This window comes from Cricetulus griseus, assembly GCF_003668045.3.
Source record: "Cricetulus griseus strain 17A/GY chromosome 1 unlocalized genomic scaffold, alternate assembly CriGri-PICRH-1.0 chr1_1, whole genome shotgun sequence".
Classification (NCBI taxonomy): domain Eukaryota; kingdom Metazoa; phylum Chordata; class Mammalia; order Rodentia; family Cricetidae; genus Cricetulus; species Cricetulus griseus.
The window spans coordinates 18370131-18389384 of record NW_023276807.1 but is presented as its reverse complement, the minus strand read 5'-3'; positions in this window follow the sequence as shown (position 1 = coordinate 18389384).

Below are 19254 nucleotides of genomic sequence, written 5' to 3'. Positions count from 1 at the left end.
TTCAAAATATTGAAACAGTCACAATCTTGAGTATTCAAATCTGTACAGTTATTAAAAAGCACAATGTCATTAGTACACTTCTAGTACATTAATCAATACAATCAATGTAATGAGTTATCCACCTAAATTAAAACAAGTCACAGTTAATATTTACATGAGCTCCCATAAATTATCATGTCAATTTAGTATATATTCTTTGTCTGGTGTGTGAAAATAAAAAATATTTCATTAATTTAGACTGCCTTTGTTGAGGGGTTTGATGTAAGGAAACAAATATTACTTTTTTCGGGGGGAGGGGGTTTCAAAACAGGGTTTCTCTGTGTCTTTGGAGGCTGTCCTGGAACTAGCTCTTGTAGACCAGGCTGGTCTCAAACTCACAGAGCTCTGCCTGTCTCTGCCTCCTGAGTTCTGGGATTAAAGGCGTGTGCCACCAACACCCGGCAAGAAGCAAATAAATTTATGTGATACTGCATCAGAATTTAGTGGTTAATGTTACAATTAATATATTTCATATGGAGAACTGTGGGTAATAATTTAGGAACAGGTTAATTCAGAATTGAATCCAATTATAAATACTGGTGAATTATAAATATTTATGTATATCTGTTTATTAATATGGAATAAAATTAAGGTTAAGCTAAGAATGAGCATCTTCCAGGAGGTTATAATTATCTTCCTAGAGATAGCAATTTTAGATGAATATATACAAAGTTTTTCTTTAAAACTGTGTATTTTTCAGTATTATGATTTATTTAGTGGACTTTTCAGTCAACCCCATTAATTTTCCTTAGTATTAGATGTGTTAACATAACTTTGAAAGGACATTGGATAGCTTGTTGAAATTAATACATTAATAAATGTGTAGGAATATTCATAAAATGTGGCATGATAAATAAAAGACCCAGAGACAGATATTTGAATCCATGCTTCAATCTGAAGATCAGAAAAGCAAAGAATCCAGCTCCTATGTCTTACTTCTACCTCAGATTGAAAGGTGATCCTGGCTCTACCGAATATTTTACTACTGCTATGTTCTCCTCAACATGGCTAGAGACTCCTGACCCTGACTACTGAAGACCCAGCTCCTATCATTTGTACCTATCTAGTGCTGGGATTAAAGGTGTGAGCTCTGTTACTCTTTTAGATTCATTCAATCTTGAGTGGCCCTGGGTGGACTTGAACTCAGAGAGCTCAATCTGCCTTTGTCTCTTGAGTCCTGGGACTAAAAGTGTATACCGCCACCACCTATTCTCTATAGCTTGAAGCTGACTTTGCTTTCTGAATCCCAAGGCAAGCTTTAATAAATCATAATTAATATATCACCACAATAAAGTAAACTTGGTTATTTTTCTTTCCATTTAGGAATAGTAAATTGTGCATTTATTTTTAGTCTTCAACTTTGTTTGTGTGTATGTGTTATGTGTTATGTGTGGTATTTCTACATGTTTGTGTGGGTACATTTAGAGGCCAGAGGTCAGGGTTAGATATTATCATCATTAATTCTTTACCATATGTTTAGAGGCACAGTCTCTCAATGATCTTCAGATTATTGATTGAATAGTCTGAAGGTTATTCATTCACCTAGGGGATAGCCAATAAACTCTAGGGACAGGCCTGTCTCTGAGTCCATTACATTGTGATGACAGATATGAATCACCGTAACAGATATTTTATGTGAGTGGTAACAAAACATACCTGGATTTTCGTTTTTCTTGCTTTTTATTATTGTGGGTCAGGCCTTTGATTTACTTTAGCCTCTTTAGTCTGATTTCTCTCTAAGATTTTTTGAACTAACTTACAAAATTTGTTAATAATGGTAAATTATCTGAAACTCTATTGCAGACTGAAATTATGTACTTTTTCTGTATTTATTATTTTTAAAGTTTTTAAAATGAGAGACTAAGAACTTGCTACATGTCTACATGGCTAATAAGAAATACTTAACATAAATAAATGAAAAGTAATCAAGTCTAATATTTGTGCATGTAAATTTGCAAAAGGTTAAATGTTTATACTGTGGGAGTTTGGATCTAAAACTACATTTCCAAAAAAGATCCACAATTATCATACTTTCATGACACACTTGAAACTACTGAAGAACTCACAGAATTAGAGGAATTTTCAATAACTGAAGTCAGATTAGAAAAATTTATAGTCACTAAATAATAATTTTAATACATTTGTTCTTGTCTTCTTTCTCAGCATCATGATTAACTAGGGGAAAAGTTGAAACTATGATGTGTAAGGTATAATGGATACAGATCATTAACGTGCACTCCACAAATTGGCAATTGGACAGGAGGCTGAGGGAGAGATGAATGGACTGAGTGGACTAATTACCAAGCTGAAGTGTAGGAGTAACTGGCAGCAATAATGTATCAGGACAGAGGGTGCAATCAATGTAGTATAAATAATGATGACTGTAAAACTGAAGTAGCATAAGAAGGATGCTGGGCAGACAAGAGCTGCTGCTGTCTGATTCAAGTAAATATTGTTGGCTCTTACCAGGCTTCCTAATGAAGACACAAATTAACTAAAGAAGATAAAATTGAATATGCAAACATAATGTAATTAATTTGTGGCAAATACATGGCTGTGGTTCACTTGTGAGTAGTCATTTTTCTCAACAATTTTTCCATTAAAAATTTATACGTAATTATCAACAATAGCATGGTCATGCTGCAATCCTTATAGTAAAAGCTGGATTTTGGAAGCCAGTACTTTTAGAATATTTGTAGTGAAACAGTAATCAAATGTGTTTTCTTTATAATCTTACATAATTTTAGTGTAAATTTATGATTTATGTATTGAAATGTATGTATATAGTTGTAATTAAATTGTAATTACATATTTAAATGGATAATTTAATATACATAAATGGACTTGATATTAAATGATTGATGCATTTCAAATGAATTAAAATTTGTAAAAAATAAAAAACAGTAAGATAAAATAAAAATACATAGAATATCGGTATATATTTGACAAAAACATGATGTGATTACTAAATAATTAATGGTGTTAATAATTCAAAATATTTTTAAAAGTTGTAATTGTTTATGTATGAATGCATATTAGCATTTGAAACACCATTATCTAGAAGAGTCACAAACATATCATTCCATAAAGGATGCCTGTTGATGCATATACATTGTTGCCTATCATATTAAACAATTTCTTTACAAAAGGTTCACATGAAATAAATGAATGTGTGTACTTCTTGGAAGTTTGCTCATCTTTAAAATGAGCAGCAGATTTCTATTTCCTCCTGCCATCCTATGAAAAATGAGGCTTATTACAGATAGTGTTGTAAACTTTAGCTCATGATTTAAAACTGAACACCTATTTGGTATTGTAAAAACATACAGCTTCTATACTTTGTAATACTCATTGTAATACTGTAATATATTAATAAAAGTTGATTCATTTTTTACTTTTAAAATTCATTTTCTGAATCTCCGATGCTGGTGTTGGTGTAACATCAATAAAATGTTTCTAGATTCAAAGACTATTTAAAACTTCTGCCTGTAAAAGCGTTTAGACAGAGGCCCTCAGATATGCATGATGGCTCATTGGGTGAAGAAAGGGGTAACTCTGTAAGCATTAAACTTTAAATTTCATTTTATAGCAACCATAAATTTATTCACTAAATTTCAAAAGTGTTTGGGCAATGTGACATAAGCAGATTTTAGAAAAATTATCCAGCTTGCTTTAAAATTTTAATAAACTGGTCAAATAACATTGAAATTTAGAAAGTTAAAAAAACTATTAAGATACATTTTGTTTCTAAGTTGATTTCAAGGCACAATGTCTGGGAACATCGTGTAAGGAATGAGACTAAACTTTTGGTTAAAGGAAGGACACAATTCTTATGATGAGGGCTTTATCCAGTGATGTGATATTTATTTACAACAGGCTGTGGAGGGAAAGGATGGAAGAAAAAAAAACAGTTTTACATTTGCTGTTTTCTGGAGTGAAAAGCAGATTTAAACATTAATTTCTAGCTATGCATTTTCTATCTGTGAGCATAAAGGTAAGAGAGATTTAGAGTCCATTGACTCTCAAGCTGAAGCAAGGCAGTTCCATTGTCCTGATTTTAATAACTGTAGCTATTTAAAAAGGCAAATTTTAAACAAATAAAGTAACTATAAATTAATTCATATGATTAACATTCAATTTGTCAATAACTATATAATATAGAGTTTGTCAAGACTAATCTCATCTACATAGGAAAGATTCCTATTGGGAAGGGTGGCATTATTTTAAATTTTTCCCAATTTTCTTCAGTATATAACTTAGCAAAGGAAGGTGAATAGTTCTCCTGACAAAGCAGTCAGTGCTTGTTATATCACACATGCCCAATGGGGAAGGTGCATACTTTAAGGTTTTATATTGACCATCTGATTATAAAGGACTGAAATGCATAATTGATGCATCTAATAAAGTATGTATATTTTGTGTCCTGAAACAAACTGAATATTATTGAGGCTGAGCTAAGAAATATAAGTGAACAAAGTATTGCAGTCACAGTTTGGGCAGGTCAGAAATGTTCTCTGCCAGGTATGGTGCAGGAGACCATTAACTTAGCATTCCAGAGACAGAAGTATGAGCATCCGACAAGTTGAAACCTGGCCTCATATACAAAGAAACTTGTAACCCACCTGCAGCTACATATCAAGATTCTGTCCCAGAAAAAAAAAAAAAAATATATATATATATATATATATATATATATATATATATATGTATATATTCTGTAGTCTATCAAACTTGATATTCTTAAATAAATACATAATTTTCTCAATCCATAAAACTTACCAATGTTACATCAAGTTCTAGTAAGTAATTAAAAAATCTGTAATGCCAGTGACATAGAAATAATAATTAAAAGTCTCCCAACCAAAAAAAGGCAAGAGCCAAATTGTATTAGCACAGAATACTGACAGACTTCCAAGGAAGAACTAGTGCCAATACTCCTCAAGTTATTCCACAAAATAAAAACAAGAGGAATATTTCCAATTCACTTTTATGAGGTCAAAGCCAACTGACATTCATGTAAAGACCCAGTTTAATAATATATATATATATATATATATATATATATATATATATATAAAACAACAAGTTAGACAAAAATTAATCCAAAGTAACCAAAAGGAAGAGAGAATATGCCAGTTAACAAAATCAGAAATGAAAAGGGTGACATAACAAAAGATACTGAGGAAATCCAGAGAATCTTCAGGACATACTTTGAAAACCTGTATTCCACAAAGTTTGAAAAATTAAAGGAAATAGACAACTTTCTTGAAGGGTATCACTTACCAAATTTAAATAAAGAAATGATAAACTACAGACCAATATCCTTCATGAACAATGATGCAAATACACTCAACAAAATACTGGCAAATGCAATCCAAGAACACAACAGAAAAATTGTCAACCATGTTAAAGAAGGTTTCATCTCAGGGATACAGGAATTGTTCAACATATGAAAATCGAGCAATGTAATCCACCATATAAACAAAATGTAAAAGAAAAAACAAAAGATCATATCATTAGAAGCAGAAAATTCCTTTGTAAAAATCCAACCCTCCATCATGATAAAGGTCTTGGAGAGATTAGGGATAACCGAAACATACCTAAACATAATAAAAAGTAATATACAGTGAATCCACAGCCAGCATTAAACTAAACAGATAGAAACTCAATGTGATGCCTCTAAAGCAAGGAACAAGACAAGGCTGTCTCCTCCCTCCATATATATTCAATATGTATTAGAAGTTATATCTACAACAATAAAGCAACAAAAGGAGATCAAGGAGATACAATTTGGAAAGGAAAAAGTTAAACTTTCACTATTTTCACATGATTTGACGGTTTAAATAAGTTACCCAAAAAACTCTATCAGAAAACCCCTAAATCTGATAAACACCTTTAGCAAAGGGGGAGGATACAGGATTAACTCAAAAAAATCAGTAGTTCTACTGTATACAGTAGATAATTAGAGTGGGAAACAAATCAGAAACATCACTCTTCACAATAGCCAAAAATACATAAAACATCTTGGGGTAATGATAACCAGACAAGTGAAAGACCTGTATAACAAGAACTTTGAGTCTTTAAAGAATGATATTAAAGAAGACACTAGAAAATAGAAAGACCTTCCATGCTGTTGGATATATTATGATCAACATGGTAAAAATGGCAATCTTGAAGATTTCAATGCAATCCCCAGCAAAATTCTTCATAGTCCTTGGGAGAAGGGTACTCAACTTCATATGGAGTAAGAAAATACCCAGAATACCCCAAACAACCCTGTACAATAAAGGAAATTTCAGAAGCATCACCATCCCTGACTTCAATCTGTATTATAGTGTTATAGTCATGAAAAGAGATTGGTATTAGCACAAAAATAGACAGGACGACCAATGGAATCAAATTGAAAAGCCTGATATTAAGTCACACACCTATGAACACCTGATTTTTGACAAAGAGCTAAAATTATACAATGGGAAAAAAAGAAAGCATATTCAACAAATGTGGCTGGCATAACTGGACACTGGTATGTAGGAGAGTGCAGATAAAATCAAATCTATAGCCCCATGTACAAATGGACTAAAGACCTCACCATAAATCCAGCCACATTGAATATCTGAGAAGAGAAAGTGGAAGGTATTCTTGAATGAATTGATACAGGAAACAGTTTCCTGAACATAACACCAATAAAACAGACACTGAGATCTACAATTAACAAATGAGACTTCCTAAACTGAGAAGATTCCATAAGGCAAGGACACAGTCAACAAGACACAATGGTGGCCCACAGAATGGGAAAATGTCCTCATTAACCCCACATCTGACAGATGCTGATTTCCAAAATATACACAGAACTTAAGAAGCTAGTCACAAAAGCACCAAACAATCCATCATCCATCTAAAAAGTGGGGTACAGAACTAAATATAGAATTATCAATAGGGGAATCAAAAATAGCTGAAAGACACTTAAGAATGTGCTCAACATCCATCAACATCAAGGAAATATAATTCAAGACAACTCTGAGATACCATCTTACTCCTGTCAGAATGGCTAAAATCTAAAACACCAATGACCATTTATGATGGAGAGGATGTGGAGAAAGGGGAACACTCCTCCAATCCTGTTGGGAGTGCCAATATGTCCATCCACTTTGGAAGTCATTATGGTGGTTCCTCAGGTAATTTGGAATCAGTCTACCTCAATTTTCAGCAATTCCACTCTTAGGTATATACCCAAAGGGTGCACATTCATACTGTAAAAACATCTGTTCATATGTTCCTAACAGCAATATTTGTAATAGCCAGAACATGGGAAAAACATAGATGACCATAAACTGAAGAATGGATAGAGAAAATGTGGTACATGTACACAATGGAGTATTACTCAACCAATAAATAAATAAATAAATAAATAAATAAATAATAAATAAATAAATAAAACAATGGAAACTTGAATTTTTTCAGGAAAACAGATAGAAATAGAAGAAACCATCCTTAGTGAGGTAACCCAGTCACAAAAAGACACATGGTATGTACTCACTTATATATGGATACTAGGTATAGAGCAAATGATTGCCAGCCTACAATTCGCACCTCCAGAGATGCTAGGAAACAAAGAGGACCCTAAGAGAGACATAAATATTCCCCAAGAAGGAGAAAGGGACAAGATTTCCTGAGAAAATTGGGAGGATGGGGAGAGGGGAGGAGTTAGGAGAAAGAGAAGAGCAGAGGAGTAGGGAAGGGGAGGACAAGAAGATGGAGTCAGGGATGAAAAGACAAGAGCAAGACAAGAGAGACTGTAATAGAAGGAGCCATTATAGGTTTAAAGAGAAATCTGGCACTAGGAAAATGTCCAGAGTTCTACAAGGCTGACGCCAGCTAACACTATAAGCAATAGTTGAGAGGCTACCTTATATGCCCTTCTCTGATAATGAGATTGATGACTACCTTATATGCCATCCTAGAGCCTTCATCCAGTAGCTGATGGAGGCAGAGTCAGACACACACTGCTAAACACTGAGATGAACTATGGAATGCAGTTGCAACAAGGGAGGAGTGATGAGCAAATGTGCCAAGACCAGGCTGAAGAAAACCACAGAAATAGCTGACCTGTACAAGGGGGAGCTCATGGTCCCCAGACTGATATCTGGGAAACCAGCATAGGACTAATCAAGACCTCCTTAATGTGGGTGTCAGTGTGGAGGCCTCAATAATGTATGGGGCCTCTGGTAGTAGATCAGTATTTGTCCCTAGGAAAAGAATGGACTTTGGGAGTCCATTACACATAGAGGGATGCTCTCTCAGCCAAAACACGTGCAGAAGGGCCTAGGCCCTGTCCCAAATGATATGATAGACTTTGATGATTTCCCCATAGAAGGCCTCACCCTTTGTAAGGAGCAGAAGTAGGATGGGATGGGGGTAAGTGATGGATGTTGGAGAATAGGAGTGAGAGGGACATGGGATTGATATATGATAAGGGATGTTATTTTGTGCATATGTTTATCTTATTAGTTGATAAATAAAGCTCTGTTGTCCAGTAGAAAATTAAGTTACACAGGACTAGGAGAGAAGGAGGATTCTGGGAAATGTTGGAAAGAGAATGTCGCCATGTGAATCCAGGAAGAGAGGACACGTAAGGCCGTGTCCTTGGTAAGATAAATTCTTATAAAAAGATATAGATTAGTAGTTATGGTTGATAAATAACATTGAGCTAGCAAATAAATCCTAGTCATTGACCAGTAGCATTGTAAGTAATATAAAACTCTGTGTGTTGTTTGGGGGCCCTAAATCAGCAGCAGAACCCAGGCAGCTGGCTGAAAGAGTTATTGATGGAGATATATGAAAATAAGATTGTTTCTAATTTAAATAAAAAAGAAATAAATGTAAGATAATTAAGTCCAGTTTCCCTTATGATAAATATGCAAAGATACTCAAAAATATTTGCAAACTGAATTCAAGAAAACATCTGAAAAATCTTCCACCATGATTTTCAATGTTTCATTCCAGAGATGAAGGATTGGTTCAGCATACATAAACTGAAGAATGCAACCACCATATAGGCAAGCTGATAGGTCAAAATGAATAAAAACAATACAACAAACAAAAAGATATGACCATCTCATTAGATACAGAAAAGAGATTTGATAAAATTCTGCACCTTTTTGTCATTAAAGTCCTGTAAAGTCTTGGGATACAAGTGCTATACCTCAACATAATACTGGCAGTTTACAACAAACCCATAGCTAATGTCAACTTAAGTGGAGACAAACTCAAAGCAGTCACATTAAAATCAGGAACAAAACAAGGTTGTCTACTCTCTCCAAACCTATTCAAAATAGTCTTCAAGTCTTAGCCAGAGCAATAAGATAATTGAAGGCATTTGAATCCAAATAGCAAAGGAAGAAGTCAAAGTATCTTTATTTGTAGATAATTTGGTATTATACATAATTGAGCCTAAAATCCCAACAGTGAACTCCTATAGCTGTGAAACACTTTCAGGAAAGCAGCTGGATAAAAAAAATATAACTTCTAAAAATCAGTTACCTTTCTATAAACAAATGACAAATAGACTGATAAGTGAGATATACAACATCTTTCACAATAGCCTCAAATAACATAAAATAGATGAGGTAACCTATGTCAAGCTAGTGAAATACTTGTTTGTATAAAACAAAAGCTTTAAGACTTCCAAAAAGGAAATCGAGGAGGAGATTATCAGGATATTCAAAGATCTCCCATGCACATGGATTAGGGGGATTAATGTAGGAAGAAGTGACCATCTTACAAAAAACAATCTATATGTTCAAAGCAATCCTTATCAGAATTCTAACACTACTCTTCAAAGATCTTGAAAGGCAATATTGAACTTTATATGCAAACATAAAGAAACCCAATCAGCTAAAACAATTCTAAATAATAGAAGAATTTCTGGAGTTATCACCTTCATAGATTGCAATTTGATTTTTTTCCTTAAAACTTTTTACTCATTTTATATAACAACACTGTTCCCCCTCCCTCCTTTCCTTCTGCTCCACCCCAAACTCCCATACAACCTCAAAAAGGATAAGGCCTCCCATGAGAAGTCAACAAAGCCTGGCAATTCAGATTAAAGCCGAATTAAGCCACTCCCATCTGCATTCAAGGCTGACCAAGGCATCCCACCATAAGGAATGGACTCCAAAAGGCCAGCTCATGCACCAGGGATAAATCCTGCTCCCACTTCCAGGGGACCCACAAACATACCAAGCCATAAAATGGTCACCCACATTCAGAGGGACTAGTTCATTCCAATGCAGGCTCCCCAGATGTCAGCCCAGAGTCCATGTACTCCCACTAACTCAGATGAGCTGTCTCTGTGGATTTCCCAGGTCATGTCTTTCCTAACCCCACCTAGATAATCAGTTCTCTCAGGGAGACAATCACTCCTCCCTCTCTTCAACTATACTTCAGGAGCTCACCCAGTGCTTTGTTTCATATCTCTGCTTCTATCAGATGTAGGTTCTATGATGACAATTAGAGTGCCCACAAATCTGATTACAGAGGAAGGCCAGTATAGGAACCATCTCCATATTTCGAGGAGTCTTAACTGTGGTCATTCCTGTAGATTCCTGAGTGTTTCTCTATCACCAGGTTTCTTTCGAAGACCATAATGGCTCCCACCATCAGGATATTTCTTTTATTGTTCTCTCTCTCCATCCTTCCCCCAACTTGACCCTCCACTTCCTTCATGCTATCATCTCACCCTCTACTCTACTCTGCCACCCTGAGAAGATCTTATCTCTTTCCCCATCCTAGAGAGATCAACAAGGTATGTAGTCACACATAGATGGATATTAGATCTAATGCAAAGGATAGCTAAGCTGCAATCCATAGACTAAGAGAAGCTAGGGAACATAGAGGTCCCTAAGAGGGATGCCTGAATACAATTTGTACTGTAGAGATGTAATAATGAAACAGGGTGATGGTGGCACAGAAACAGACACATTGTTCATTGTAATCACATTGAAGATTCAGATATAAATCCATACACCTACAGTAGTGTGACCCACAGGCTGGATTACCCAGGGAACTTGGATAGTATGGAACATGACTTGAGGAGCAAAATGTTACTGTAATTGTGCCTAATAATATTATTATACTCATAAATTGTTGTGTAGCCCTATTGTCATCAGAAAGGCTTCATCTAGCAATTGATGGAAACAGACACAGATTTACAGCCAACCATTAGGTGGAGCTGGAATAAGAGGTGGAGAAAGGATTATAGGAGTCAAAGGGGTGAAGAAAACCCACAGGATTAACTAACTTGGGCTCTTAGGAGCTTACAGAGACTGATTTGAAAATCAGGGAGTCTGCATGAGACTGACCTGGATACATTGCATATATGTTACAGTTGAATAGCTTGGTCCTCTTGTGGGATTCCTAACAGAGTAGGTAAAGGCTGTCTCTGACTCTTGCTTTTGGAACTCTATTTCTCATACATCGTCACATTTGCCAGCCTTAATACATAGGCAATGGTTTAGGCTAACTGCAACTTGATATACCATGTTTTGTTGATACTCTTGAAAGAACTACTCATTCCTAAACAGAAACATAGAAGGTGTGGATTTGGGGTGGGAACAGAGCAGGGGGGCAGTGGAGAGAGGAGAGTGATGGGAGATGTCATTCTGTAAATATGTTTCTCTTATTGGTTAATAAATAAAGCACTATGCGGCCAATGAGGCAGAACAATAGGTGAGACTAGGAGACAAGGAGGATTCTGGGAAGTCTAGACAGAGAGTAGTCAGCATGTGATTCCTGGGAAGAGAGGACATGAGTGAGGCATTCTCTGGTAAGAGATGATCATGTAAAAATACTTAGATTAATAATTATGGGTTAACAGCTACAGAGCTAGACAATAAGAAGCCCTAGTCATCGGCCAACATAACTATAATGTAATGTCTCTGGTGCTGATGTGGCAGTTTGCCCAGGTTGGTGGGAAAGAGTAATCATAACAAGATAGGAGGGAGAAGAAACTGCAGCCTGGATGTAAAGTATAAAATTAAATAAATTACTTTAATCCCAGCACTTGGGAGGCAGAGGCAGGTAGATCTCTGTGAGTTCGAGGACAGCCTGGTCTACAGAGCGAGTGCTAGGATAGGCTCCAAAGCTACACAGAAAAACCCTGTCTTGAAAAACAAAAACAAAAACAATCTGCAAATCAAGTTAAAGTAACTGGATGGAAGCTCTCCTAAGGCCTGCATTGGTACCAGACACAGATGACAAGGTACATTAGCATACTTTCAGGCAAAACCCATACACATAAATTAAAAAAAACAAATAAAACCCCAATATTATCAATTGTACATATTTCATATATCATAATGTGTCTTCTAATAAAACTGTAAAATACTGCTTTTAAAATAGCTAAATTATTAACATTGTGCAAAAGTCTATTTGCATTCTAGATGAAGAGTATTCATGCAACAAAAAAGTTTTGAATGCTATAAGTACATAAGAAAGTGTCCACTAACTGAAAATTCAAGAAATGAACATGCAATTTTTACAAAAGAATACCTAAATAAAAATATATTTTCAGAGAATATATATGGAATTAAAAGTAGATATTTGATATAAAGTTTGTAAAACAAACTTTAATATGTTGTTGTAGCTGTGTTATGAATAGTAATAGAATCTGTGAGGGACTTTCCATCTTTCTTCCTGAGATTCCCTGAGAGACAAGAACTAATTCCATTCACTTGAACTACTGCTAATGAATCTCCATTTCTCAAGATGATTAGAACACTTTTATACCGCTTATTTAAGAATAATCCTAAGAGTTCTCAATGGGATTAGAGATAATTAAAATGACTAAATTATTTCTACATTACATTATGATGAGTTGTTAGAAGTATGTAGAGATTTGGGAATTTATATGAAAGCCTTGATTAGTTTTCATCAAAAATGAATAGTAAAGGAACACATATAAAGATTCATTTTGCGGTTGAAATAGTTTATGGCGTACAATATAACATATAATATGTTATCACCAAGTGAAATGGAGATGCGAGATTAAAAATGCTAATATCTTGTTTTACTTAATAGCAAAATGCTGTTGTGGAATTGTTTTCTGTATGAAATAAGTTTATGAAGAATTAATGTGAAAAATCAGTGAGATAATATTATCATTTTGATTTTGAGTCAAATAAAACAGAAATGGTACTTCATACAATATAAAAGTAAATCTAATGAGTACTTTTAAAATACATGGAAATATAGAACTATATTTCAGGTGTTTATGAGCATAAGCTACTAACATTAAATATGTTAGTGAATTTCAAGTTGATAGAGCAATACCTTTGTGTATACAGATATACATAAAATCAGCCTAAGGTGTAAGTTTGAGCATAATTCTTAGAATACAGAAAAATGCAAAGTAAAATAGTTTTAAGTATTAGATTTTGTTTATACTTAAAATGAAAACAATTTAAATATTAGTCCATTTTTAAGAATTTATTCCGTGTGTTTTTTATATCATGTATCTTGAATCTATTCATTTTCTTGTCCTTTTGCATCTATACTGTTCAGGATAACAACAGGATTCCAAGGAATAGTCCTAGTAAGGACCCAACATCTGTAGTATACTAAAAACCAGAGGCCTCAACCCAGAACAATGACTCTGAAACAAACCTTGCAAGTAAAGATATATTGACAAAATGGTCAAAAATGTGACTCATTGTGTCATACTACACCTTTCAATACCAGATTTTTAATACTTCCACTTCTTTATTTTTTCCTTCTTTCTTTTAAATTTTGATGTATTTAATGTTTATCTTCAAATGAAGTTAAGCTCTCAGAAGATGGGCAATGACACTATGACATTTCTAATATCATTAACTCAAATTCTCTTCAGGTAAAAACCTACCTTAATAAGTAAAACTATGTAATCAACTAGTTTAAACTATGTAACTAACTAGCATGATATTTACTAAAATGATAGGACTCATCCAACATTTCCCTGCTTTTTCACAAATACTTTCTCTTCCACTATCTTAACTATGATCCTTCTTAGAAGTGGTCATGTCCTCTTACATCTCTAACCTATTAAGAGCAACTCAGGTTTACCCTGATCTTTAATTATAAGACTACTATCATCCATTTAATAGCAAATATTTAAACAAAATTTTTCAAGCAATCTATGAAGACTTCTACTTTACCATTACTTTCTGTAGAGGCTTCTGCAGATAGAAGCTGATAGAGTAGGTCAGAGTGTTGCAGACATTCATTTAAGTCTTTCAAGTGCTAAAATGTAGGGAGAATAATTTTACAATATAATAATATTGCAGTGAAGATTATTAGCCATCCTGAGAGCTTGGTAATTACATCTATCTACAATACAATATGTCATTTATCATTTCTGTTGTATTTTTTAATTGATGCCTTGTATAATATGATCAGTTAGTACAATCCTGAGTACGAAGATCTCATTAAGTAAATGATACTGAGGGAGATTTGCTAATCACCCCCAGGACAGGAGAGCATGCACTGAAACATTATGACATAAAACATGTTCTCAGGTGAAGCTGGGAATTCTTTTATGTTACTGGCCAGAAATAGGTTTTTTCTTCAATAATGCAACTAATTTAGGAACCATCCACAGTTCTACACTCCAACTTTGAGACTTAACACAGATTTTTTTTTTTGTTTCTACTATCACTGGCAATTCTTAAGAGTGGAACTCTAATATCAGTGGAAACATGAAAATACAAAGTAAACAAGTATAATAATGGCTATTATTTCTCCCTTCTACAGCATAACTTCAAAATGTCATAACTAAGAATCTCAGAGGCAAGATTTAGAAATTATAAGAAGGAGAAAATTTTAATACTCCAAAAGAAACATCAAATATTTATTTACTCTATAAATCTTACAATGTCTTTACATTTATGAACTAAAAGAAACAAGTAAAAAGAGTCATAGAAAGGCTTTATTCATTCCCTATCCAGGCAGAATGAGAACTGTACATAAATATGTGTACAATTTATGTGTTTTACCTACAATTTTGGAATTGCTGTCAAAAATTATAGAGAATAAACATATTGCTGCAAACAAGCTGCTTTGTAAGGTCTCTCTAAAGTTTAGAGTAGGTTTTTTCTCGTGTACATTTAAGCTGCTTTTTTCACTGTTTAGGATAAAACATTATGTTTCATACATGCCACATAAGCTTTTTACTAGTAAACTACACCCCCAGACCTATTTGCTTCATCTTTAACTTGATGCTTTATATAAGATTATCAATTAGTTCAACCCCAAGTCAACAAGTTTTGTTAAGTAAGTGATACTAAGTGAAATTGGCTTACCACACCCTTTCTTACACAGAAAGCCATGACATTATACAGCATGTTCTCAAACATAGCATGGTACTCTTTTGAGGATTTGTGTTTTTCAATTTAGAAACCTTCCACCATTCTATACTCCTACTCTGGTGGCTCCTATTTAGATTTATGTTTTCATATGCCCAGCTGTCACTCTTTTTGAAAATAATAACATCTTTTGATTCTAGTTCTCACATACAAACTCCACATTTTCCACAGTTTGGGAAGTCTCATTCATTATGCATTTGCAGTGTACCCATTAACTCTAAATAGAATTACAAACACCTTTGGCCACATGGACTTTTATATATTCACTTATTTTCATATAGAAAAGCACAAATAAATAATTTATTTCTCTTGAGAATAATTTACTACATGTCATGAAACATGTAGTATTTGCATGTAGCAAATAAATAAAAACACAGAGACAGTTATTGGGGTTCAAGCCTCAAGCAAAAGATCAGAGAAGAAAAGCAGTCAAGCCAGTAGACCTTACATCTACCCAGATGAAATGGCAATCCTGTGCTCAGTAATCCTCAGAGGAAAAAGTCTCCCAGTTCCTGTTTCCTCCTCCTTTTATTCCATTCTCTGACCATCCATAACACTCCTATCTCCACCTGCCTAGTGCTGGGATTAAAATCATGTGATCCCAGGCCCTGTGATCACCTTTATGTAAGGTGTTTCTTTTAGGAATGGATGAATTTTGTATAGTAAGTGTGACCTTGAACTAACAGAGATCCATCAACCTCTTAATCCTGAGTTCTGGGATTAAAGGTCTCAACCAACACTGCCTAGTTCTATGGCTGCTAAAATTAAAGGTGTGTATCACCACTGTCTTACCTCTATAGCCTGTGGCTGACTTTGCTTTCTGAATCCTCAGGTAACCTTTAATAAATCATAAATAATATGTCACCACAATTGCATAACAGTTTATTAATATTAATATTTTCTTGAATAGTAAAATGATGTTTCTTTCAAATAAATGTGTAGTTAAAATATTTAGAATTAGAATATGAGCTACTTAAGAAGTTGGCACTCGGCTGCTGTTTTGTCTTGCTGACTGTCTCCTTTGCTTTACAGAAGCTTCTCAGTTTCAGGAGGTCCCATTTATCAATTGTTGACCTCAGTGTCTGTGCTACTGGTGTAATGTTCAGGAAGCCGTCTCCTGTACCAATTTATTCAAGGGTATTTCCCACTTTGTCTTCTAATTGGTTCAGTGTAGCTGGATATATGTTGAGATCTTTGATTCATTTTGACTTAAGTTTTGTGTAAGGCAAAAGGCTTGGGTCTAACTGCAGTCTTCTACGTGTCTGCAAACAGTTATGCCACCAACATTTGTTGAAGATCTTCTCTTTGTTCCATCGTATAAATTTGGATTATTTGTCAAAAATCAGGTGTTCATAGGTGTGTGGGTTAATATCAGGGCTTTCAATTCTATTCCATTGGCCTAACTGTCTATTTTTGTGCCAATACCAAACTGTTTTCAGGACTATAACTCTGTAATAGAGCTTGAAGTCAGGAATGGTGATGCCTCTGTAAGTTCCTTTATTGTACAGGGATGTTTTGGCTATTCTCAGTCTTTTGTTTCTCCATATAAAGTTGAGAATTGTTCTTTCAAGGTCTGTGAAGAATTGTGTTGGGATTTTGATGAGGATTGCATTGAATTTGTAGATGGCTTTTGGCAAGATTGCCAGAGTGCTGATCTCCAAAATATACAAAGAACTCAAGAAGCTAGTCCCCAAAACACCAAACAACCCAATTAAAATTGGGGTACAGAACTAAATAGACAATTCTCAATAGAGGAATCTAAAATGGCTGAAAGGCCCTACCCCAAAGGATACAATAGACTCTGATGACACCCTATGGAAGGCCTCACCATCCAGGGGGAGCAGAAAAGATATGTGACAGATAAGGTTTTAGTTTGGGGGGCTTCCATAGACAGGGAAAAGTTATTCACCAACCCCACATCTGACAGAGGACTGACACCAGACAATCCAATTAAAAAGTGGAGTACAGAACTAAATAGACAATTCTCAATAGAGGAATCTAAAATGGCTGAAAGACACATAAGAAAGTGTTCAACATCCTTAGTCATCAATGAAATGCAAATCAAAACAACTCAGATACCATCTTATTCCTGTCAGAATGGCCAAAATCAAAAACACCAATGATAGTTCATGGTGGAGAGGATATGGAAGAAGGGGAACACTTCTCCACTGCTGGTGTGAGTGCCATCTTGTACAACCCCTTTGGAAATCAGTATGGTGACTCCTCAAAAAAATGGAAATCAGTCTACCACAAGATCCAGCAATTCCACTCCTAAGCATATACCCAAAAGAAGCACATTCATACAACAAGGACATCTGTTCAACCATGTTCATAGCAGCACTGTTTGTAATAGCCAGAAACTGGAAGCAGCCTAGATGTCCCTCAACCGAAGAATGGATAAAGAAAATGTGGTATATTTACACAATGGTGTAGTACTCAGTGGAAAAAAAACAATAGAACCTTGAAATTTGCAGGAAAATAGATGGAACTAGAAGAAACCATTCTGAACGAGGTAACTCATTCTCAGAAATTCTTGTGTAGTAACCATAATCTACTAATATAGCTATGCCAGAAGAAAAGGTAATTGAACTTTATTGTTTTATAGGAATTCCACTACAATAAATATCCATAAACTGGGTGATGGTTGCACATGTCTTTATTCCCAGCACTCAGGAAACAGAAGAAAGCAGATCTCTGTTAGTTCTAGGCCAGCCTGGTCTACAGAGCAAGTTCCAGGACAGGCTCCAAATCTACAGAGAAACCATGTCTCTAAAAACCAAAAAAGAAACAAATAGAAAAACCTCAAAAACAAAACACAACAAAAATTAAAACCACTCACTCATGTTTAATTTTGCTTTATATGTGATCCACAAAAAGACACTGTAAAGTTTACTCCACATAAGCCAAAATTGGATTTAAGTTAATGAATATTCTCAAGAACGTACCTGCCAACATCTTATCTATTAGTAGATAAAATTTCAATGCCACAACAAAAAATATGTTTGTCCATATTCCATATCATATTGCTACCAAGCACACAAAATATGAACAAGAATTTTATTCAGTTTTTCATTTGTTACCAAAGCTGTCCTTGGATTTGGTGACCCTGCTAGTTTATCATTTCTGAAGTCAAATACACCAATCCTTTATAAGCAAAATCTAGATATTAAAAATAAATACATCATTAGACTGCTGTTAGCAAGTGTCCTGTTCTATTCAAAACTATCTGTGTCTAAGAGACATGGAACATTTAGACATTATTGCTAGCTTGTTTTGAATACCTCTCTGAATCCTACCTATGTCTGCCTGTATACCTTGTATATTTAGAATTTTAATCATTTCTTTTATGGGGTAAGTACATGACTTGGGCAGGTAAGCATGCATCAGGTTTCACTTTGCATGATTCTATAAATGGGCATTAATCTGTAATTGGTAAATGAACTATACAGTTAATAACTTGCTCTTTTGTTTGGAAACAATTTTCTACCAAAACCTGATGAAAATAAAATCCCTTATCATCTTTTGAGGATATTGCAAGTAAACTATTTGGTAGGTTTATTACCTGTGCTCATGTCTTCCTGTAGGCACATTTTAACCACCCTTTGATATCTTAAAAGGATTGCACCATCAATTATGCTTGTGCAGTCTGTATTTTTTAAAAGTAGTTAGTGCTTCCCTTCAGAGCAAAAGCTAGGTTTGTTTACTTACCAGGGAGATATTTAATCAGGTGTGTTTGTAAGCTCTTTAAAAGATTAGAATAACTTTGGCTCAGGGTGTCTCACTATGTTGAAGATTCTTAGGATCCATCTGCTTTATTCTC